A 25852-nucleotide genomic window follows, 5' to 3' on the forward strand; every position below is an offset into this window, starting at 1 on the left:
GTTAAACATGAAAATGTACTCACCTGTGTCTCACTGGAAATATTGCTGTATGACTGACTCCCGGTTGTCGTTTTCTTCTTCCTCAGCTTCATCCTCATCACTGTCCACAGGCTCCACAGGCTCCACAGCTGCTACAACACCGTCATCTGGATCATCCTCCTGCAGAAAACGCACCTGGCGTCGCAATGCCAAGTTATGGAGCATGGAGCAGGCGATGATGATGTCGCACACCTTCTTCGGTGAGTAGAATAGGGACCCACCTGTCATATGGAGGCACCTGAACCTGGCCTTCAGGAGGCCGAAGGTGCGTTCGATCACCCTCCTAGTCCGCCCATGGGCCTCATTGTACCGTTCCTCTGCCCTGGTCCTGGGATTCCTCACTGGGGTTAGTAGCCAGGAAAGGTTGGGGTAACCAGAGTCCCCCAATAGCCATACACGGTGCCTCTGGAGTTGACCCATCATATCAGGGATGCTGCTACTCCGCAGGATGTAGGCGTCATGCACTGAGCCAGGGAACATAGCATTTACCTGCGAGATGTACTGGTCTGCCAAACAGACCATCTGGACATTCATGGAATGATAACTCTTCCTGTTACTGTACACCTGTTCACTCCTGCGGGGGGGAACCAGAGCTACATGGGTCCCATCAATGGCACCTATGACGTTGGGGAAACGTCCAAGGGCATAGAAGTCACCTTTAACTGTAGGCAAATCCTCCACCTGAGGGAAAATTATGTATCTCCTTACGTGTTTCAGCAGGGCAAACAACACTCTGGACAAAACGTTGGAAAACATAGGCTGGGACATCCCTGATGCCATGGCCACTGTTGTCTAAAATGACCCACTTGCAAGGAAATGGAGCACTGACTGCACCTGAACGTCAGGGGGGATTCCAGTTGGATGGCGGATTGGTGACATCAGGTCTGGCTCCAACTGGGTACATAGTTCCTGGATTGTGGCACGGTCAAGCCGGTAGGTCACGATCAAATGTCTCTCTTCCATTGTCAGCAGGTCCACCAGCGGTCGGTACACCGGAGGGTTCCGCCATCTTCCCATATGTCCCAACTGACAGTGCCTAAGAGGGACAACAGCGAAGAAACAGTCACCATTCCTCCAGGTATGTACCCACAGTCACACACAAGACTACAACAGACAATTAACCCTTCCGGGATATGTTTTGAGTGTAGGCCTCGGTATGTGTGACGCAGTAGTAAATGAAGCCATGTGGGCCCCTGAAATGGCGGCTGCCTGACCTCTAAACTGGGACAATGGAATTGTGGGGTACCTGCGCTGGCGCTGGACACCGTCGCGGTAGGCGGTCGTAGACCGCAGCGCAATGCTGCATTGGTTAACATTGGACCCTATGGGTCCCAGGAGCCAATGAACAGGTGCGCCGGCGGTGATGATGCGCCCCGTCGCGGACGTCACCGCCATTTTCTATCTGTTCAATCACTAGATACCTGACCTTCGGTCTGGAAGCGACGATGTCTGCTGCGTCTGGGGAAAGGGCCCCTGCCTTCACTGCACAGGAGTTGGAGAAACTTGTGGATGGGGTCCTCCCCCAGTACATACTACTCTACGGTCCTCCAGACCAACAGGTCAGTACACTGGGAGCACGTTGGATGGGCTAGGTCTGGGTAGACAGGGCTGGGTGGGAGAGGGAAGGGGGCAGAGTTCTAAGAACAGAAATGCATGGGGATGAATGGGCCACATGGGCAGAGTTGGGAGGGGGACACTCACATTGACGGTGCAGTTGGTAATGACTGTTCCTCTTTCCTTGTGCATGTCATGTAGGTCAGCGCCCACCAGAAGAGGGACATTTGGCGTGCCATTGCCAAGGAAGTCCGGACCCTGGGGGCCCACCAGAGACGGGGCACCCACTGCCGGGAGAGATGGGAGTACATTCGCTGCTGCAGCAAGAAGACGGTGGAGGCTCAGCTGGGGATGGCCTCCCAACATGGGAGGGGTGCCCGTCGCACCATGACCCCCCTGATGTTCCGGATCCTGGCGGTGGCCTACCCGGAGTTGGATGGGCGCTTAAGGACATCACAGCAGACACAAGGGGGTGAGTACAACCTCATTCTGTGGACTTTGCGTGCAGTAGAGGGGTCTGGGTGGGGGAGGTGGGCTGTGGGTGTCCCTAGGCCAGGGCGAGTTAGGTAGGCAAGGCCCCTCCGTAATGTAGGCCATGTGCCACTCTACTCCAGCTCAGAACAGTGGCAAGTTGAGGTATAGTTGCCCCTTTGCCATCCATGTGCGCAGATTTCTACCATTGCCATGTAGGCCATATCCCAGAAATTGCATGTGCAGAGGGCAGGAGCACAGCGTAATGCATGGGGCTGCTGCGTCTGTCTTGTCCGCCAACGGTAGCGGTATGCCATGCACTAAAACTCTCTTTCTTCTGTCTCCCCCCCTTTTCCTGCTCTCCCTGTCCTTCTGTACATCAGCATCATCAGGCGGAGGTACAGTGGCACCGGAGCACGAGGGAGCTGCATCCCACATGGCCATGGAGGGCCATACCACAGACTCTGAATACACCAGTGGGACGGAGGGCGAGGGGAGCTTCACGTCGGCCACAGGATCACCAACCAGCGACACTGACTCGTCCGCTGATGGGAGCTCCCTTGTGGTGGCGGCACCATCTGTGCGCCCCACTTCTACAGGTACAGCCGCCACCCCCCCCACCAGCACCGCCCTCCCAGCAGCCCCTCAGCGTTCGCCCCGTGCCCGCTCACCCAGGAGGGTGGGCATCACCTTCGCCCCAGGCACCTCAGGCCCTGCCCCAGTCACCCCTGCTGCCCTCAGTGAGGAGGCCATTGACCTCCTCAGGTCACTCACTGTTGGGCAGTCTACCATTGTGAATGCCATCCAGAGTGTAGAACGAGAGTTGCAACACTGTAATGCATTCCTGGAGGGCATTCATTCTGGTCAGGCTGCCCTTCAGCAAACCCTGCAATCTCTGGCCTCAGCACTGATGGCAGCCATTGTCCCTGTGTCCAGCCTCCCCCCTCCAACCTCCTCCACCCAGACCAAATCCCCTGTACCCTAGCCCATCCCAAGCACACCTACAGACCAGCATGCACACAAGTCAACACCCAAAAGTAGCTCAAGCAAACATAGGCACCACACACACCACAGGCACTCACACAAGCATCAAACCCATACAGACACAGCAACATCCACTGCCTCCACTGTGTCCCCCTCCTCCTCTTCTCCCTCCTCCCTCCCAGTGTCGTCTACACACGCAACTGCATGCACCACATCTACAGGCACTAGGACTCGCACCAGGGCACCACAAGCCGCTCCCCTGCACTCACCACCTCCACTTCCATTTACACGTCCCCTGTGTCCTCTCCCAGTGTGTCTGTGACGCTCCCTCCCAAAGTACACAAACACCGGCAATCACTCACCCAACATCCATCCACCTCACGACAGCCTCCAGTACCTGCACCTGCACCCAAAACAGCTAAAGTGACACCTCCTACAACCACCTCCTCTTCCTCCACTCCCAGACCCCCTCCAGCTACCCATCCCAGTGTCCGTCAGAAACTGTCCCTCTGTCAAATTGACCTTTTTGCCCCCACCCCACCCCCAATTCATCAGCCCCGTCGTAGCGCCTCAGCCAAAAAGCCTCCAGTACCAGTGGTGCGTGTTCCAGGTTTTTGGAGTGCACCGTCCACCAGGGCAGGCAGTAGGACCCGCAGCCAAGGCACTGTCAGCCCACCCCCTGTAAAGGCTCTGAAATTGGAGAGTGGACGACGGGACCGTGTCAAGACTCCTGGTGGGACAACAAGTGAAATGGGATCGAAGGCGATTGGTGAGTCAGCTGTAACTCCAAAGAAGGTGGGGAAGGTCCAGAGGAAGTCTCGCCAGCCTGTTGTGAGTGTCACGGCGGAGAAGTGCGCCATCATTTCCGGCGGTCCAGACACAACCGCCAGCACCATCGTTACTGGTCCAGAGACCACCGCCAGAGTCACAGCCCAGGAGTGCACAAGTATCGTTACTGGTCCAGAGACCACTGCCGGAGTCAGTGCCCAGGAGGGCCCAAGTATCGTTACTGGTCAGGAGACCACCGCCGGAGTCAGTGCCCAGGAGGGCCGAAGTATTGTTACTGGTCCAGAGAACACCGCCAGAGTCACAGCCCAGGAGGGCCCAAGTATCGTTACTGGTCAGGAGACCACCGCCGGAGTCAGTGCCCAGGAGGGACCAGGATCCCACAGCCCCGCTGGGCGATGATGGAACGTCAAGCCACACACCAATGTCCAGTGTGGAGTTCGTCATGCCCCACACCAATGTCCAGTGTGGAGTTCGTTATGCCACACACCAATGTCCAGTGTGGAGTTCGTCATGCCACACACCAATATCCAGTGTGGAGTTCGTCATGCCACACACCAATGTCCAGTGTGGAGTTCGTCATGCCACACACCAATGTCAGTATCCAAACCGCCATGTCAGAGCACCGCTGAACAAGGCCAAGACCGCCATGGCAAAGCACCGCTGAACAAGGCCAAGACCGCCATGGTGAAGACCGCTGAACAGGGCAAAGACCGCCATGTCAGAGCACCGCTGAACAGTCCATAGACCGCCATTGCAAAGCACCGCTGAACAAGGCCAAGACTGCCATGGTGAAGACCACTGAACAGGGCAAAGACTGCCATGGTGAAGACCGCTGAACAGGGCAAAGACCGCCATGTCAGAGCACCGCTGAACAGTCCATAGACCGCCATGGCAAAGCACCGCTGAACAAGGCCAAGACTGCCATGGTGAAGACCGCCCCGGAAAAGGTGGTGGATTGGTGTGTTGTGATACTGTGGGCGGTACATTGTCTTCCGCCTGTCTGTTGGCGGTGACCGCCGCGCTGTTTGTCTGTACCGCCGTGGCGGGCGAAGTGTTAAAGTGGCTGTCTTTGTTGGCGGTTACCGCCAGGGTCATAATTCCCTTTTTTTGTCCGCCGGCCTGTTTGCGGTATTTCCGCAGCTTTAACACCGTCCGCCAGGGTTGTAATGACCACCATAGTGTGTAAAAAATATAAAACAACGTTAGATATTTCTAATGGGTTTTTCTGCCAGAATTTAGCACATGAAAGTCGGGACCTGAGAGCATTCTCATTTGGCTCACAAAAACGCTTTTGTCATTTACCCCAAGGCTATAAGAATAGCCCAGGGCTATTTTAAGCCCGTGTAACATCAATATAACATGATATTGATCCTGAGGCGTTATCCTACCTGGATGACATATATCTCACAGACGACAACCTCAACATTCACCTTTTAAGGGTAGATCGGATCATTTGCTGATCTTTATCGGTAAATATTCGGTTGCATCATTTCATTCGGACCAGGGCCCTGCATTTGCCTCTAAGGCATTCAGGGACACCATGGGGATGATGGGTGTTGAACTTCATTACTCCTCACCATACCATCCTGAGGGGCATTTGGTTGCGGAGAGGCGGAACTGTGATCTAAAGCAGTCCTTAACAGCTCAAGTATTAGGTTCAGGCCGCAGTTGGCTTCATCACTTATATGGGGTCCAGACAGCACTGAATAATCTGCCAAGACGGTCCTTGGGGGGGGCGCACTCCTTATGAGGTTCTCTTTGGGATACCTATGTATGTCCCAGATCTTGGTGGCTCTGGTTTGGTGGCAGCAGAAACACCATTTGACATAAATGAACGTCTCACTGTCTTACAGGAGTTTCAGCAATTTCATGATGATAAATCATCTACCAGTGCTGCCACCTTAGGAATAAGTGATTTAGCGAAAACTTCGACTGGCTGGATTCCTAAAGTTGGGAATCTAGTTTGTGAGAAGATTGATGTGAAGAAGGAATTCGTTCCATCATATAGAGTACCTGTCCCGGTCTTGGAAATTCAAGGTACCATAACTGTCATCTTACCAGCACTGTCTGGTTCCAGAACAAACAGATTCATTTCCATTGATGACATCAAACTACACCATGTGGCTGATCCTTCACAGTAGACCAAGAGGTCCCTTGGGTAGTTCCCGATCCCCTCTCACCACCCAACAGGACATACCTCTACATAGTAGGATGAACAACACTACTACAGACTATGCAATGATGTTCAATGCTGTTACAGATACCTCCTTGACCATGGGGAAGGCGGAAAACAAACTCTTGCTAGTTCCAGTTACCACTTCAATGACAACACCTGTCCAAGATTTGGCTGTTTTTTACACGAACACTTCACAGACTGATGACACCGTCTACCATGAGCCTCCACACGAAGTGGACCAATGTACAAATAATGCACCGGCTCCAGTATTTGCAGAGACTGCCTCTGGCTATTTCGTAGACAGTGCTGATTTTTCCTCAGACTCATCCACTATTGTGATTGACAATGTTTCAAAAACACGTAAGCTGTATCAATGGCTTAAAAAGAACTATTTAATCTACCCATGGAACTATTTATGGTTCTTTTTAATAGTTACTGCATTATTTTTTTGGGTTGGTTTTGTAACTGTTTTCTTTTTGCTTATAAATGGTCAATACATTCCTGAACGCTCCTCTGTCAAGCCTGTGGATGAAGTCTTAACTCCATATCATTCCTCACATAAGGTCCGAAGAGACTTGTCCCTTGTGAACATTTCAGCAATACCGATTCCTGATGGGATTGTGTGGGACAACGTTCCCTTTGATATATACGGGCCTACTGAGGTCATTCAAATTCCATATGTCCAAATTATCTATGATAGATGTGGTTACACCTGATGTTGTATCTGATAATTGGAATGTCCAAACAGTTGATTCTATGTTAACTGAAATGAAGGACTATTCCGTATTTGAAAGTGATGATGTACACAAACATACAATGAATTATGGGGAAATGTTCTGTTACAACAATTGGGGACATTACTACCTACACCGTGCCACTAGACACAGGCCAGTATTGAACTACACACAGTGGGAACACTGTTCAACACCACCAGTGGGTAGCCCAAAGCACTATTCAGATAAATTTACATATTTTACTGAGCATGATACGAAAAATGCGGAGTCATATTACTTCAAGTCACCCCCTTCACAAATTAGGAAAAGTTTGCTAACTAACACGAAACTGGTTTATTCAGATCCCTTTGTTTCCCGGCTCTCAGTTGAAGGTTACGAATACTGGAAGTGCACTATTGACTTAAAAAGTGTATGGGGAACACAAGATTGGCAAATGCAGGGTAAGGAAGCTTTATTTAGAGCATGCCTGATTCCTGTGCAAATGATCTTTTTAAATGACACGATTCAACAGACATCCTGTCTGGGGTTAGCAAAAATTAAAGACATGAACACGCCCAGTATCCCCACACCGGTGAAGTTTAGTGATTGGCAAAATCTCCTTAATATCACAGAGGAAATGCTAGATCCAATGGTTAAGGTTGGTACCTATAATTCTTCACTTTCCAGTCCAGGTGGGTGGTTAATATGGCCAACTGACACCAATAGGTGTCAAGCACGTTTTTGAACTCTTCAAGGTTTTTTTCAATTAACAGGCCAGACCCTCGCTTTGTATCGGGTCAACATACAGGTATAATTACAACATACAGTGTGGGTAAACTGTGCCAACAGTGGGTACAAACTAACACGTTAGCCACAGTTAAAAAACATCTTAACACTCTTTCTGGAGATGTAGACTTGCAGGATTTTCAGCTAGGTCGTAGGAAACAGCGCTCTAAAAGGTTCCTATATGCTATGTATAATGAGATCTTGAAACTTTCACAGATAGAAGCTGCTGCACGTTTGAAGCAATTAGATAAGGAAAACTTAGAGAAGGCTTTAGCAGTTGTCGACAATGGCATGAACACTCTGCCCAACAGGATTTAGTCACTATCAAACATTGTGTCGTCTGCTACTGATATTACTCCAACAGACTTGTCCCGGTTATATCATGGACAAACACAGCTCTACATTCCATCATGCAGCTAGGTTGGACATTACAGACGCTGAAAAATGGCTGCATTCCATGGAAGTATATTGACAATAGTGAATTGTTCACTGCTTTTAATCTTTCTGTGGAACAACAGACGATGGCTAAAAGGGAAGCTAGTTTCACCATGTTTCACATTGAGAAGTTAGATAAGTTGCCCTTCACGGTAGCAGAGAGTCCTTCAACTATTTGGCTCTTACATGGCATAATTAACTTGCCCATTTCGACCTTTCGTTTCTCGAATTGCTTGAAACATCTTGCAGTGGGCAGGTACGAGCAACTAGGCGATAGCTATATTAAGGAAGAGTGGGAGCTGCCCTTTGATTATAAATGTTTGAATGGTGAAACAGAGGTTTTTCTGAGCGGAAGCGAATATGAGACTACTGCTAGTCATTCAATGATATGTAAGCAGGTGTCCCTTCACGGCCTTTGCAATGCGGGGGTCGCGAACTTGGCCTGTTTTCTGAATGGTACTCCCGTCCCTTTGATTCGACCGGTATTTTATGTACTTTCCAATGGAAGTTATGTGGTACGGAGCGATCAAAGTTGTTGCGGCATTCGACCAGGAATTGCTTATGCAATCTTGGTCTCGAAGGTCGTTACGTGTTGTGGACATGTTTTATTCCCCCCCACACGAGAGATAAAAGTATCTGACATGTGGCCCCACATAGATAATATTAATGTAAATTATGACAAGCTGAGCAGACTAAAGGCACTATTGTTTCAAAAACAGGTCGTGTTGACAAACGCTCGAGAGACGTATGCTCTCCAGATAGCGAGATCATCAGCCGAGATACAATCCCTATTAAATACCAACTTCCCCAAGCACTTTGGAGAACTGGTATCGATAATATTCAATGCTTCTAGCACTGCTGGGATTGTCCATTTCTTCAGGGCTGTCGGGTCTGGTCTTGTGTCCATCTTCCAGACTGTTTTCGGAGTCATCCCTTCACTCTTTTCAAGCGCGTTTGGCGGTTTTCCGATTATTTTGGCATTGATTTGCAGACTACTACTGCTATTTCTTCTGATTCGCAGTAGTTGTTTCTTTCCAGCTACACTGCGCAATAGAGCTGCTCCCACCAACTCAACTGTGCCGTGAGCGCATGGTTCGGATCTTCGGTGCCTCCTTGCTGGTGGAATTGGAGCATGATTAGTCGTTGGTATTTCGGCCACTTCTCTGGTGCGTTCAACCAGTTTTCCGCTGCATGTGGTGCCTCTTTGAACACCTGCCTATGGTGTGTCTTGCAGTTGCACCAGCATCTCTTGTGGACCACGAACTGCTGATTCCCCCGATGAGGGTTCATTCACGGTCATGCCCAATGAGACTAAGGCTGCTCCGCGAGGCCACTTATGAGCCTTCCGTTCTAATGTCTACCATGGACGATGGCACTGCTGCAGATGGCTCTGCACAAGAGACTGACACGCACTACTGCTCTGTGGATCCGTTTGCCCGCCCGGTGCGCAATTTAACATCTGATGATATGGACTAATTTTTTAGGTCCTTGGTTGGTGACTTCGGTGACACTCTTCGAGATCATGACTATAGCAAATAATTTGATGAATTGGCTTGCCATTCCCGATTAAAAGTATGCAGTCAAATTGCCTTTACTTTGGCCTGCTGTGCTTGTCATAGTTGACATTAACATTCTCTGTATGTATTTTTAGCTCATATTTTTACTATCTTTTAACATATTTTAAATGTTTTTTAGCTAGTTTTTAGCTTTTAGCTTTTTAGTCCAGAGCTATTTTTGCATTTGGATTCATTTACCTTCGTCATACCTGTTACGGCAATGGGGAGGGTGTAGTGAATCCTATTTTGTTTTAATGGGTTAACAGGAGTTAGCTTAGCCTTCGGCTTGCAGACTCGTGCCCCCGTCACCTAGTGACTTTTAACCTACTTAGCTTGCTCTGTCTTAGCCCATTTAATTATTTAATTCCTCTAAGATGGCTGCCTTGTTTATAGTTAGGCCACTTGTTATGCTTTGCATTATCAGTGCCACCGCGTTAAGGCATCAAGATCAAGTGACAAAGACAAACAGACAGTAGGTGTTCACACTTAGGGACTTTGCCTCTCTATGCTTTTGATGGAATTGTTTATATTAATTGCCGCCCCAAGCATGCCTGTTATCTATTGTTTGGGAACACACGTACGTCAGGGGTCCAATTAGATCTGTATAAATACATCACACTTTAGACAGATAATCAGAGGGATTCCGACCAGAGGACATTGCCACCATCGCTGATATCGATGCTGCAACTCGTGTTGACGCTGACCCAGTCTTCGTGTCTCTATGGAGTCTGAGATAGAGACCTCATTCCAAGGTAACAAGGGTTGGGGGCTCCTCTCATGGACATGGCATTGGCAGATTAGGTTTAACATACCCAGCTCTCCTTTAAGTAGGAGGTTAGGCCTATTATGATAGGGTATTAGGACATATTACACACCTTATGTCTTTTCATGTTATTGCAAGATGGTGGGAGTCCTTGTAATAATGACTCTTGTTCATTATCCTAATCATTTCAGCCCATGCAACATATCGCAGATTGCAGTTGTGTTAAATAAAAACTATTGAAACTTTACTGCATCTTCGTTATTGCCTGTGTTTGGTTGAGACATGATGTATCTGTGAGAAAGGGGTAATCTCTGTTTAACCACGACACTCCCTGAGATGTCATACTCTCAAGTCCATGCGTAAAGGCTGCCACAAATCATCTCTTAATATTTGGGTTTTTGGTGAGGTGCTGCTAGTAAGCCGGAAGGGTTGGGACGACAGCTGCGACTTGTTGTAGGATAGCCATAGTCGCCTACAATCATAAGTACTGTCATCCTTAAACCAGCAGTCTTGCCTAGAGCAAGAGTCCAAACTACGACAACAGAAAGGTAAATCATTGTCTACATGTTGCAGTAAGTTGTTCCCACTATGTGCACATGACATGAGGGGGCAGATATTTGACAAAATGGCACAGTGCAGCACAGCAAGTAATCTAACTGTCCTGCACTATGTTTGCTAAAGGGCAGGAATGCACAGTATTCAAGCCATGTGGTATATTCCTACCTTTACCCCCTGCAGTGGCACACAATGGGACGCCTAGCACAAATCACAGGCACCCTGTCACTAAGGGGAGATATCTTCTATTCCACCTTACCACTGCCAAGGGTTGTTGGTGGTCAGTCCAGCTATCAACACCTTTAATCAATGCAGCAACTCGAGGGCACAACGCAACACCTGCATCCAATGTCACCAGTGGCTCTGTTTTGGAGTTTTTGCATCTGCTTTCTTGCCTGCACCGTCCCAGTGGTAAAGCCAGCAACCGCAGCTCCTTCCGTTCAGCACCAAGGATAGTCAAGCAGGACTCTGCACTCGAGACACCAGAGATAGGTAAATGTGTTCTGTCTGCTGAATCCTGGTCCAGGGGCCCACACAAGCTTAACCGCCGGTGGGCTCCCACAAACTCAACCTGCAAGTGACTGAGGTGGTTATTATGAACCTGGCGGGAAATACCGCCCCACCAGCGGTAACTACCGCCAACAGGTTGGCGGTCCTGACCGCCATATAATGATCACATGAGAACCAGTCAGCGGCCCTGCCACTCACCTCTATTTTGGTAGCGCCGTCAACGGCGGCGGAGGCCTTCTTCAGCCGTGCGGAAAGGCCCTACCTGCCCACCATATAATGAAACACCACAATGCCATCAGTTCCGGGGTGAGAACCATCGACACACAAAGCTTGCCAGAAACGACCCATATAAAGGGAAACACTCACTGGAGGCACACATAACACACTGACGCCGACATGGAGCGAGAGTTGGAAATAATCCCAGTGCTTCTCCTTGCCATATTTCTCCAGGACCGTGACTGCCGACGAAGACGACGACGGTAAGTACTGCAGCCTAGCACACATGGGAGGAAAGGGCACAATTACACACCCACCCACCCTATCCACACCGCAACACACACCCAAGCCCTCCCACCACCCCCAAGCCATACACACCCTAACAAAATGTACTTACCAGACACAAGCCGACAAAAATCTGCACCAATGCACACAACTGTGCACACCACACCCCCACAGTGAAACGCTGCACAATGGGTCAATATTGCACCAACATGCCTGCTGGGCACTAAAATTTATTTTAAACAAATAATTATGAATGTCTGAACAAGACCACAGGCCAGTCCATATTGAAGTCCCTCAAGGGCAAATATAGCCCACACTTGACTCCTACGATAAACAAAATACTCCACTGAGAAGGGGCGGGCACCTCAGGGATCAAGGGCAGAGGGTGGCAGGGGTGGGGACTCAGGTTTGGAAGGGAGGGTCTTGGGCTTACGTTTTGGAGGTGGGAAGGGTTTGGGCTTGCCCTTGGAAGGAGGAGGAGTGGGCCTGGACCAGGGGGCGGCAGAGGGACCAGGGGCAACACAGGCCTTCTTCCTCCCTGGGGAAGGGGCACGGGAATAGAAAGGGCAGACTGGAGAGGACTTTGAAGAGGAAGGAGTGGACTTGGGGAGGCCAAGGGAACGTTTAGGGACAAGATAGGGTGGGCAAGTGGGTTCAAACAGGTCAACATGGGAGAGGAAAAGCTTTTAGGAGGAGCTGGAGGGGGTTTGGAGACAGGTTTGGGAGTGGAGGTTGAGGGAGTGATGGTACGAGGTGTAGGTGTTATGGACGTGGATGCAGGTGCCTGTTTAGTATGCTTATGTTTGGTGGATGTGTGTGGAGTGGATGAGTGTGAGCGTTTGTGTGTTTTGGGAGGAGGGGGGTGGACACAGTGGGAGAAGACAGGCTGCCAGTGTATATGGATGTTGTGTTGGTGTCTGCAGGTCTGATGAGTGTGCTGCAAGTGTCTGTGAATGTAGTCATGGTGAGTGCAGGTGTGATGTCTGGGGTGCATGACTGGATGTCACCTGTTGTGGTGACTGCAAGAATGGGGGCAGCAGCAGTGACCAGAGGGTGCAGTGCATGTGGGTGTTTATGGTGAGGTGACAGACTGGGAGGAGGGGAGGACGACACAGTGGGGGAGGCAGAGTGGATGTTGGTGTGTCTGCTTTGGTATGTTGGGTGTGTGCCTGCATGTGGTGGGACGTGTGGTGATTGTGTTTCTCTTTGTGCTTCTTGTGTGTTGATTTGGGTGCATGGCTGTCTGTATGGGCGCTTGGGATGGGCAAAGGGAGTGGGGTGCTGGAAGAGGTAGAGGTGGTAGGAGGGGGGACGGAAAGACCAGGGGCACTGGCCGCCATCAAAGAGGAGGCCAGAAAAGATCTCTGTAGGCCAGACATGGCACCGTGAATGCCTGCCAGGTAGGCATTGCTGCATCTCAGGTGCTACCCCCTGGATGGCATTCACAATGGTTGTCTGACCTACAGGGATGTTTCTCAGGAGGTCAATAGCCTCCTCAGTGAGAGCAGCAGGGCTGACTGGGGCAGGAGAAGAGGTGCCTGGGGCGAAGGAGACGCCCACCCTCCTGGGTGAGCGGGCACAGGCAACTTGGTGGGAGCTACTGGGAGGGCGGTGATGGTATGGGGATGGCAGGAGATGGCAAAGAATGGATGGGCCCAGTAGGGTCTGCCACCACAAGGAAGCTGCCATCGGAGAAGGTGTCTTAGTCACTACCTCCAGTGGTAGTTGCCTCATCAGTGGTACTCCCCTCACCCTCCAACCCACTGGTCCCCTCGGCGTCGATGGACTCTGCCTCCTGGGTCCCGTGGGCTGCAGCATCCCCACTCCCCGGTGCCTCAGCTCCATCGCAGAGATGATGCTAAAGCACACAAGGATGCAGGAGCACATGGGGGGGGGGGGGGCAAAACAAGAAAGAACTATGTCAATTCCAGGACAAAATGTACATGTTGGGACACATACACTCCCACCCATCTCAGGCACTAACCCTCAGCAGACACAATATATGATATAAATGTGCCCCTGACTGGTAGGCATGATCCCACAGTACACTACATTAACATCCTGGCCCTCTACTCTGCTACACTTTGCAATGGGAAACAATGAGAGACGATGCCAAGACAACAAATCTGGAAATCCATGATGCTACAATAAAACCAATAGCCCAAACAAGGGACCCCTCACAAGCCTACATTCCCAGCCATATCTACCTAAGGACACTATCCCATGGACGTAGAGGGGGGAGGACTGCAGGAACACACCTGTCTATGGGCCTGGCACCACAGTGCATGCACCCATAGCACCTAACTACACTCATCATAGTAGCATCACAACAGTGTTGGTACTCACCCCCTTGTGGCTCCTGTGCTGCCTTCAGGCACCCATCCAAATCCAGATAGGCCACCTCCAGAATGCAGGCCACTACTGGGGGTCAGGGTCCGACGGGCACCCTTCCCTCGTTAGGAGGCCGTCCCCAGCTGGGCCTCTCCGGTTTTCCGGGCCTAGCGCTTCAGATCCTCCCACCGCTTCCTGCAGTGGGTGTTCTGCCGGTTGTAGTCTCCATGGTCTGTACTTCCTTGGCAATGGCTTGCCACAATCCTTTCTTCTGATGGGCGCTGACCTGCATTGGAGGCACAGAGTAAAGAAACAGATGTCAGTGTGGGTGCCCCATACACAAATGCCATGCCAGTTCAACCTGACATAGCCCATGGAGACATACATATAGACAATTGCCAAGTCAAAAACTGCCAGACACACTACGGGTAAGCATTCACACAGCCAACTAAAATGCGTACAAGCATCCGCTACACTACACTACCTGTAGGGCACGGGGCTGCCATTTTGCATCCACCACGCCTTCATAGTCTGGCAGGGGTCCTAGTCCATGGCTCAATTTCCTCTCCCCTTCGTCAAATACTGTTATAATTACTAGTCCTCCTCATAGAATCATGTGATGCAATAAAACATATACACCTCACCACACGTTACCCTGACAGGATTACCACGTTCATTGTGTCTGTGTGAGGGATAATTGTGTCACATGTAAAACATAAATAGAGGAACCTTGTTATGGAAGTGTATGTCCCAACTCAATGTGTCTCTCTTCCTCCCCATAGGTATGGACCCATGTGGCGAGGGAGGGCCACAGACCCCTGGTAGATCTGGCCACCATGGAGGAACATTGCATCATTATCAATTATCGCCTGAATCGAGTCACAATCCGGGAACCTTGCGCACAAATGGAGCCTGATCTGATGCCAGCTAATAGGAAGCCCCATGCCATACCTACAACTGTGCAGGTACTATCTGTGCTACATTTTTTGGCCACAGGCTCATTCCAAGTGACAGTGGCCATGGCAGCCAGTGTATCTCAGCCAATGTTCAGCCACATCCTGTCTAATTTTTTTAATTCATTTGTGCAACAACTGCAAAGTTATGTCCAGTTTCCCCAAAGGGCTGATCTTACCACCATCAAATCAGGATTCTATGCTTTTACAAATACCCCCCATGTGATAGGTGCCATTGATGGTACCCACATTGCCTTCATAACGCCAAGAGTAAATGAGCAGGTGTTCAGAAATCGTAAAAACTTTCACTTCATTAATGTCCAATTAGTGTGTCCTGCTGATCAGTACATTTCTCATGTCAATGGAAGGTTCCCAGGATCAGTCCATGATTCTTTTGTCCTGAGAAACAGCAGTGTGCCACACATGATCGGACAACTACATGGTGAGTGTGTATGACACTGTATTAGTTACATACCTGAGAGGCAGGCTGTATGCACGTAGAAAGTATGTGTTTTAACCCTCTTTCACCCACTTTCACAAGGGATTCTGGCTACTCAAACATGCAGTGGCTCCTGACACCTGTGAGAAATTCCAGGACAGATGCAGAAATCCATTATAATGAGGCACATGGTCGCACTAGGAAGGTGATTGAGTGGATCATAGGACTTCTGAAGGCAAGATTTTGTTGCCTGCATCTCTCTGGAGGATCCCTGTGCTATGTCCCTGACAAGGTGTGTCAGATAGGGGTGGCCTGCTGCATGCTGCACAACTTGACTGTGAGGAAAGCTATCCCACTTCTGGAAGAGGGGGATGTTGTCCGCCCACCCCTGCCACATGAGAGGATGGATCAGTGTAATGGAGAAGAAGAGGGGTAAGACATCAACTCCAGAAGCCAGCTATTCTGGCTATACTTTCAGTGACTCTCAGGTACATTTTCTATTATGCAAATTGGTTTACTGCATTGTTTCAGGGTGACTTATGTACTAAGTACCAACACAGTGCTGTGTGTCCTTGGGTATGTTTCACTAAGGTGTTTTTGGGGAACCACCCGTGGAGCACATTCCTGTATTGTAGTATGCGTAATGTTAATGAGGACACCTCATAGTTACCTGTTTGCAGCTTTGATAGTGGTTAGAATCAACAACCCTCAGACAGTGTACTTGTCTGGAGTAGGTCTGAATGCTTCATTATGAGACAAAAGTGTTGTTTGGGCAGGGGCACACCATTCTTCTGGCATGTTGCTATGCATCTACACTCTGGTGATGGGTGCAGAAAACACTTTTCAGGTGCCAGTCTATATCACTGTATGATAGAAACTGTGTTAGGTCACATGTTGACAATATTATTGATGACCTAAGTGATACTTGTGCACTCTCCCCTATGTTGCAATTGGTGAATTGTGTGTGTCTGTACATCAGAAATGGATATTGTGAAGTATTGTGTTCGAACAGTGCAGTACTGATTTGTAACATTTACCTTGCAGACAGATGCTGCTGTGGTGTTCCCTTACCAGTGATGTGGCAACTTTATGAATGAAGAAACAGATGTGGGTTACAGAAATGAAATGTACAGTGTGACATACTTCAAACTCTACAGTCTGTTAGACCCCTCCTGCAATAAAAGAGGCATTTTTTATGGAAACTGGCTAATACATACACATTAACATTGTATTGCTTTTATGAAATAATGACAGATATTTTGTCTGTGTAAGTGTATTTATTTGAAGATAAAACATACATGAGTGATGGGACAGTGGAAGGGAGTGGGCACATGGTGAACAATATACTCAGATACAGTTCCACAGTTGTTGGTAGGACAGGGACAGAGTCCATGGGGCCATTGGAAGATGGTGAAATGGCAGTGGCATGTCAACAAGGTAGCTGTGTAGCACACAAGGGAGACAGTTCAGGGCAGAGTCACTTCCTGATGGTGGGCATGGTCTTGGCTGGTGTTTCACTGGGATGTCTGGGTCTGAGGGCACGTTTGCGAGGGGGAACCTGAGCTGCAGGGGAAGGGGTGCTGGTGCCCTGTGAGTCCTCTGGCAGTGCCACCAGTCCACTATCTGCTGCAGATGTAGATGGCAGGACTAGTGGAAGGGGCCTGCAGGTGGGTGGAGGACTCTGGCTGGATGTTGGTCTGGCGCTGCAGCACCCCTGCATCAGAGGCCATGGTAACATTGAGCTGTTTCCATTGCTCCGTGGCCTCCTGGTGGTGTGCTACCTGGAGCCTCTGATTCTCCTCCAATGTGGCCAGGATCTGGGCCCTCCTGTCCTGGGAATGGTGGAATGCTCCCAGGACCTCAGCAATGGCCTCCTAGGCAGCAGCATCCCTCCTTGGGCCACCCCCCTGGGCCACTGATACCCTCCCACTGGCCCTACCCCCTGTGCCTCCTGCACAGGTCTGGCAGTCCCACTTGCACTGGACCCTTCATCATCCTGCCTGGTGGTGGGTTAAGACTCAGGCCCCCGTACAGGTTGACAGACAGTCCGTGGCCTAAAGACACTGGTGTGGAGGCGTTGGGCCAGAGCTGATTGTGGTGGCTGAGTGGTAGGGGTGTCCGTGGTGTCCTGGGTGGGGATTCTGGAGGGTGACTGTCCAGGACTGTGGGATTGCTCAGGGATTTGCTCTGTGTCCAGACATTCCTCTGCAGAGTCCTGAGTGGGGCCTTTGTCTTCAGTTGGAGGACTGGGACTCCTTGATGTCTCCGTCTGGGTGGCACGGGTGGTGGTGCTGTGTGTGAGAGAATAGAGATGTGGGTGTCCTGTACTTTCTTGTGCATAATGGTGTGTGTGTTTGTGTAGTGGCAGTGCTGTATGGGAAATGGCATTGGCAGTACTGTCCCTTGGTCTCATAGGGGTAGTTTGGGTATTTGTCTGGGGGTTGATTGCATTTGTCTTGTACATCTCCTGTCTACTGCTCCCTATACAGTCATTGTCATATCCCTTGTAGCACTGGTAACCAGTAATTGGTGGTTACATTCCTATGTAGTAGCATGCAGGGTCCCTTCGTGTTCTTTTTGATGCATTTAGTGAGGAGGTGGTGGTGCATTCTGGGTGTTGTAGTGCTCCTGCATGAGTTGGTGACTGTGCACAGGGGGCTGGATAGTGATTTGTATGGGGGGTTGTGGGCATGCAGGAAACATGGATAGGAAAGTATGAGTGTTGTGGGCTGGGTAGGTGATGGGGGCATGGTGGTAGTGAGAGGGATGGGGTGATACGTGCATTACAGGTGTGGTGACTGTTAGGGTAGTGTAGTTGAATTACCTGAGTCCAGTCCTCCAAGGGGTCCAGTGAGACCCTCTGGGTGCAGGATAGCTAAGACCCTCTCCTTCCAGTCAGTGTATTCTAGGAGGAGGTAGGGGACCACCGCCAGTCTTCTGTACTGCGATGTTGTGTTGTGATGCCATTGAATGCACCTTCCCCTGCAGGTCGTTCCATCTCTTCCTGGGACGATTTCCCACAGCATTGACCTTGTTGACTATCCTCTGCCATAGCTCCATCTTCTTGGCCAAGGGAGTCTGCTGCAACTGTGCCCCAAATAGCTGTGGCTCGACCTTGAGTATTTCGTCCACTGTGGTCTTTAGCTCCCTGTAGGTGAAGCAGGGATGCTTAAGGGGTGCCATGGTGTTTGTTGTGGGTGGTGTGTTGTAGGTGAGTTGGTGACAGTGCTGTTGTGTGGTTGGCTGTGTGCTTTGTGATGGTGGGTGTGCAGTGTTTGGGTTTTGGTGGTGGTTTTGTGTGTGTGACTTGTGTGATGGTTAGTTCAGTGTATGCGTGTTGTGGTGTCAATATCTGTCATGTTAATGGGCGTTGCAGAGGACTGTGGGGTGTGCATGTGTGTGTTTTATAGTGGTGTGGGTGGGTGTGTGAGGTGTGTGGATGTGTGGATGTGTGTGCTTTTCAAATTTGCCAATGTGTGTATTTGTTGTTGGCGGGTCCCACTGCTGACTGTGACAGTCCATATCACCAATGGTCATTTGACCTTCGCTGACCGCGGTGCTGATTTGTACATCATTATTTGGTGGGCAGGAGGTCTGTATGCGTGGAGGTGGCGGGGTGATGTGTACTACGTTTCTGCCATCGTTGGCCCTGGTGGTGGGTCGAGGTTGTCAATATTTTGGCGGTCTGTCTTTTTGGCATCATTATACGGCGGGATGCAATCCGCCTCCACTGGCGGTCTTTTGTCTGCCGTCAGCACGGCGGTCGGCGGTGCTTGCCGCCAAGTTCATAATGAAGCCCTGAGTTTCACAAGTGATATTTTTTAACAACTGCGGCTCCTGCGTTTAGCACCAAGGACAGCCAGGACATATGTGCACCAGGGCCCCACGAGACAGATAAGATTGATCTGACTGTCAAAGCTTAGTCCTGGGACCTACATCATCTTAACTACAAGTAGATTCCTCCTAACTCACCCCACAAGGGGCTGAGATTTTCCACATTGACCAATTTCTTTTGCGTTGTGTCAATTACTTATCGTTCATGCTGTACTCTGAAATGCGTAACACATGTTCCTCTAGAAAAACCGGACTGCTCTTTGCCACTCTACCAGGGCTGAGCTCAGGATTTATTTTTGTGAATCAAAAGACTATCTTTAGGGTATTGTGAGAGTATTACATAATGACACCTAACCAGCATCACTGCATAATATTCCACTTTCCTACACAGGACTAAAAATTAATCTAGTGTAATTCAAAGTTTTGAGGACTTCACAAAGAAATATGCCATTGGCACAGTTGGCCACCCCTGCAATGTCATAATATTCAGTAAGAAGTAGGTGAATGGCCTCCAACTCTACCTAGAAATTGTTATTATTAAAACATTGGAATATAGCATACTTCCTTTTTTAATCCATTAATAGTCCCATAAACAAGACAGAGGCCTGACGGAGTGAGTGTAAAAGTAATGAGATGGGAGAAAGGGTAATTAAATGGGAGTGAGTGTGCAATACAGTCTTTCTATGCTTAAAACGATCTATCATAATTCCATGGGACACACTGTGTTGGTCTAAGTGTCACCGGAAGGAGCCGAGCCCGTGGTATGACACTTCCTTGGCATCTCTTAAGAGGGTCTGTAGACAGGCCGAAAGATTATGGAGGAAGTCATATGACTCTGATCTGAAAATATGTTATCTTGCTAAAATCACGATTTATCACAGGGCAGTGTGTCAAACTTGTGCCTCCTTTTATGCTCAACAGTTTCAGAATTCTACCAATCCATCGAAACTTATTTTTAAAGTATTAAAGGACTTGATGGCGAAGAGAGTAATTGCAGGGGAAATATGCTCGGATTCACATTGTGAGGGTTTGGCCTCTTTCTTTCATGAAAAAGTGCAAGCCATCTATCGCACTTTCCCAACGGGTTCCCTGATGCTAGAGCAGGTTGGTCGCACCTTAGGTGAGGGGGAATGTCTTTCCATCTTACCCCCCTTATCTCTGGAGATGTTTGACTATCTCAGCGCCAAAATTAAGTCTGTCTCTGGCTGACCCGTTGAAACCCGCCCAACTTAAGACTCTGGCACCGGTTTGCCGCTCCCCGGTACTGTCCTTGATCAACCTGTCTCTTTCTTCTGGAGTGGTTCCCGTTAGATGGAAGCAGGCAGTAGTTACGCCAATTCTGAAGAAGGCGACCCTTGACCCCCTTAAACCTGAAAGCTACCGCCCTATCTCCCTTCTTCCTTGGGCCACGAAAATAGCAGAGGCCCATGTGAATGCCACTCTTACAGACCACCTTGGTAGGTTTAACATTCTTGATCCTACCCAGAACGGGTTCCGCGCGGGTCATAGTACGGAGACGGCCCTCCTCTCGATGGTCGAGCATCTGCGCTCCGTGATGGATTCCGGTCGGACGGCGGCACTGTTGTTATTAGATCTTAGTGCCGCCTTCGACACGGTCTCGCACGGAATTCTGATTCGGCGTCTTGAGAAGGTGGGCGTTTCTGGCTCCGCCTTGCACTGGTTTCGTTCCTTCCTTATGGATAGGTCATTCCAGGTGGCGATCCCGCCCGGTAAGTCGTCACTCTACCCGTTAGACCAGGGAGTCCCACAGGGGTCTTCACTGAGTCCCACCCTTTTCAATCTGTATGTGAGACCGTTGGCTGCGGTCGTCAAGCAGTGGGGCCTAACCATGGTATCCTACGCAGATGATACGCAGCTGGCGGTCACACTGAGTGGGGACTCAGACCTGGAGGCTCCCAGGTTTTGTGATGGTCTGCGGGAAGTGGCTGGATGAAATCCAACTGTCTCCAGTTAAACACCAAAAAGACGGAGATTATGGTGGTTGGTAAACAGGTGGTTTTGTGGGATGATAAATGGTGGCCTTCGGAGTTGGGTGTGACTCCCCTCCCAGCGGCAGAGATAAAAAACTTGGGGGTATGGTTTGATTCTTCTCTGAGTTTCATCTGTCATACCAAGAAGGTGGCGGCTTCTTGCTATGGCATCATCAGAGGACTTCGACCTATCCTCAAATTCTTTGATGCACCTACAAGACAGCTGGTGGTTCAAGCATCAGTGCTGTCTAGGTTGGACTATGCCAACTCCCTACTGGCGGGGATAAACCAGTCAGAATTTTGGCGGCTCCAGCGGGTTCAAAACGCTGCGGCCCGACTGGTGACTGGTCTCCCCAGGCGATGTTCGGTGTCCAATACTCTGCGCTCTCTCCACTGGCTCCCTGTGCAGCAGAGGATTAGATTTAAGGTTCTCTGTTTTGCATTTAAAATCTTAAAGGGTACTTCCCCGCAAATCATGGAGAAATTGCTGATTCCTTATGTTCCCTCTCGCACTCTTAGATCGTTAGGCCAGAACTTAGCAGTGGTTCCGCGCTTTAAGCTGAGCAGAATTGGGGGCCGCTCTTTTCGAGTCCTGGCAGCGAGTTGGTGGAATTCTCTTCCTCCACAAATCCGGGCCATTGATGAGCTCCTTCAGTTTAGGCGGGCTATTAAGACCTTTTTATTTGTCTAAGCTTATCTGTTGTGTTTTGTCTTCTTTTGCCCGCTTTTAGTGCTGTGTTGTGTTTACCTTCTCAAAGCGCCGGGACGCCCCTTTGCTGGGGCAGCTGTGCGCGGTACAAATAAAAATAACATAACATAACATAACATAACACTGCCAATACATACCTCACAGTACTTCCCCTTTAAATTAAATATGTGCTTTGTAGCAATCACTGCAAAAATCAACATGTTTTGTAAACACTGGGAAAATACAGTTTATACCTGTTGGGGGTGGGGGTTAGGTAGCTGAATACACCCTGATTTCAAAAGGTTTGGCAAACACTGAGAACATACCATCAAAACCCACAAAAAAATGAACACTTAAAACAGGACTGCCTACTTATCTGAGTAGCAAACTATTCATACGTTCATCAGAGTCAGTTTAAAGAGAGGGGACCTTGTAGGACCCCTCAAAGAGAGGATTTACTTTCCTTGTTCCATCTTCTGCATGCCACAAGTGGAATTATGCCTTCTGGGTACGCTCAGGTGATGAAGACTGAGAAACATATCGCTTAATGGTCAGACAAAATGTGGACATGATCAACCAACTCATTCAGCTTCAGTGTGAATTCCTGCACCAAAATAAGGTTAATAGTAATTGATCTGGCCTGCCTGATGAGTGGGCTGAGATATATGCTGAGACAACCTGCTGGACAGGCAGGAGTCAATAAGGTTTAAAGTATCTGGATGTCAGGAATGTCATATTTTACAATGAAGTCACCAAACAAAATGAATCTTCAGCCTTCCAGAACATAAGGTATATATGTATGTAAGTAGGTGGTACTTCTATAGCATGAACCTAATCAAAGGCAGCGGAATACTGTACAGTGTCAAAGCAATCATAAAGCCAACAAGTGATTTGAAAGGTATTTGTTTTGTGGACGTTTAATGTATTGTGATATAGTGCTCTTTAAAGATGTACGTCTTCAACTCTAAATTGGAGCAGTGTTGGTGTGGTGCTGATAAATATAAGGATGTTATTCCAGATCCTGGGTGCACAGATGAAAAAGGCCTGTGCCTATCACCACCGGATATGATGACCTTGTCTGCAACATAAGTGGGGGTGCTGGATTTGATGGCTTTGTAGATGATGTAGCTGATTTTGATGCAGGTCAGCACGAAGAGCCAATGGATTTTCATCCCTGGATGAAATGTGCTGCAGCTTGTAGGTTGCCCTTAAAGAATACCAATCTAGAGTCTGGGAGACCATGGAGAAGGGATTTACCAACATCTACATGCAAGTATACAAGGGCTTGAATTGCAGTTCTGTAGTCACTTTCTGGAAGGAATAGTTTCATTTTCTTTAGAAGCGAGAGCTGGTACCAAGCCAGCTTTATGTGTTTGGCAATGTATTACTTGAGAGTGAGGTTGATGGCCAGGGTGAATCTGAATAACTGTGAATTTGGTGAAAGTTGGAGTTCAAAGAGGTGTTGGAAGTCTGAAGCAGAGAAGACTTTCAAGTAGAATTGTGCATCATTACCATATTGGTGAATGTTGATCCTGTTATCTGCAAGTGGAGCACCAAATGGCTCCATGTACAGGTTGAAGATGACAGGAAATAGTATGGAACTATAGGGGACTCCACAGGTGATAGGGATATTTTAGGACCTGGAGGTGCTCATGTCAACAAACTAGCTTTGGTTAGAAAGGTAAGAGGCGAACAGGTGAACAACATTGACAGTGAATCTCATTCTGGACTCTAGGTGGTGCATAAGGGTGGAATGTTTGACGTGTCAAAAGGTAGCTGAGAGGTATCAGGTATCAGGAGGCAGGGTCATGTTCATCTGTGATTAGGAGGGCATCTTATAAGATTTGTAAGGCAGTGTTCGCTGTGCTACAGGAATGAGATCAGTGTTGAAACTGGAAAAAGAGCATGGGGTGGAGGTAAAGTAAATAAGTCAGAGTATTTTTGGGAAAGGAAGCATCCTGAAAAAAAAAGAAACATTTCTGCCCTGTTAAACAGTGGGGAGCCCAAGAGAATAACTCGGAAGTGGAATTTATTAAGAGTCAAACCGCTGCCCTGGCAGTTGGATCTATCTTTGCAGTAGAGTCTGTAACTCTCTGAAATAGCAAGAGTTATATCGGGTGAGGAGTGATCATTAAACTACGATTGGGCAACAAAAAATAAGAGAACTTGACTTACCTGCTTGCAGGGGATCCCCTGGCAGGAGACGGGACGTGGCGCTGCTGCCAGCAGCAGTGTCGCCAACAAAACACTGCCAGGCCATATCATGGAACATAATACGGTAGGCGGTGTTTTGCTGGCATGGCGCTGCTGCTGGCAGCAGCGCCACCTTACCACCGTCCACCATCATGACCGTGGCCGGAAGTCCGCCAGCCTTCTGGGGGAATTCCGGCTACAGTCATAATTCCATGGATGGTCGGTAGCCACGGCGACGGTATGTTGGCGGCCATCGCCTTGGCGGTAGGTGGCATTTGCCGCCAAAGTCATAATGAGGCCCATAATGTTTTAAGGTGACAGCTTTATGTGTCAGTGCGCCAAAGTAGCCTTAGGCATATAAAAGTCATGGTCTACACAACAATGGCATACGAAGATACTGACATAAATGTTTAACGTCCATATATTCAGCGTAGACTATAGTCTTTGCTGGTCTTCCTAAGTTTAGCTACCATCCTTCAATCTAAGGATGCTACTGGGTATATCACTAGATGTTCCGTGCCCCAGATCTTGCCTGATGCCCTCGTCTCTGTGCAACTCAGCTTCACACACAATATAAGCCTAATATACAAATTTATTTGTGAAATCACAGGGTTTGCAACCAATGTTCATTCTAATTATTCTTCCAGGTATACAGAAATAAAATATCTTCATTCACACTTTTCTTGCTTGTGTGTGCAACTGAGTGATGAGATGTGCAACTAGGCAAATCGACCAGCTACCACTTAAAAGTAGATAACAAGCATTTTCAATGCCAATAGGTCTGGCTTATAAATGAAAGTGCTTCCTTAGCCGTATATGCAGTTAGGCACTAAGTAGGTCCTCATACATGTTCCCTTAGTCGCTCATCCTTCCACTCATGCATCCGTTCATCACTGACTCGTTCTTTCATTCACCTACTTACAGAACCACAATAAAATGCATACACAAACTCAGCCATGTATGCAAGCTAAATAAAAAGGATAAAGTATTAAAAAGAAAACATGCTGTCACCTACAAATGGCAGACATATCCTTTCAATAACAAAATTAAACAAAGCAGCTGGTAGTAGTTTACAAGGCATTATACATACTGTTCTGGTGTTTTATAATTCAAGCTGGCTGCCACATTTGGGACCAACATATTGGCCATCTTGCAACAGTAAAAACCATGATACCTTATGGACATTATCATTCCATGATGGTAAGCTGAGTTAGATGCCGCAGCTCTTTGGATTGCTGTAGACTGAAGAAGAACCTAAATGAAAACTAAATGACTATCCTTGGCACTGAAGCACTCTCATTTCCAGTGAGAAGTTCACACATAATTACACAATGTTGTCACTGACCGGGCTAGAGAGACAATGACAGAGTGCGCTGACCAATTGCCCCACGCTGTTTGCTGTTATGGATGGAAGTGTAAGTAACATTCACACAAACACACACAGACTCATACAGACCAGTGGCAGAAGAGGGCTGACCCCAAACCCTTCTGTATTTACATAGATGCACATTTATAGATGTACATATTTGTAATGATTTTTTTTACAAGATCCTGGCAGATAACTAAGCCTGCCAGACCTTTAAAAGAGATT

Source organism: Pleurodeles waltl, chromosome 3_2 (assembly GCF_031143425.1).
Source record: "Pleurodeles waltl isolate 20211129_DDA chromosome 3_2, aPleWal1.hap1.20221129, whole genome shotgun sequence".
Taxonomy (NCBI): domain Eukaryota; kingdom Metazoa; phylum Chordata; class Amphibia; order Caudata; family Salamandridae; genus Pleurodeles; species Pleurodeles waltl.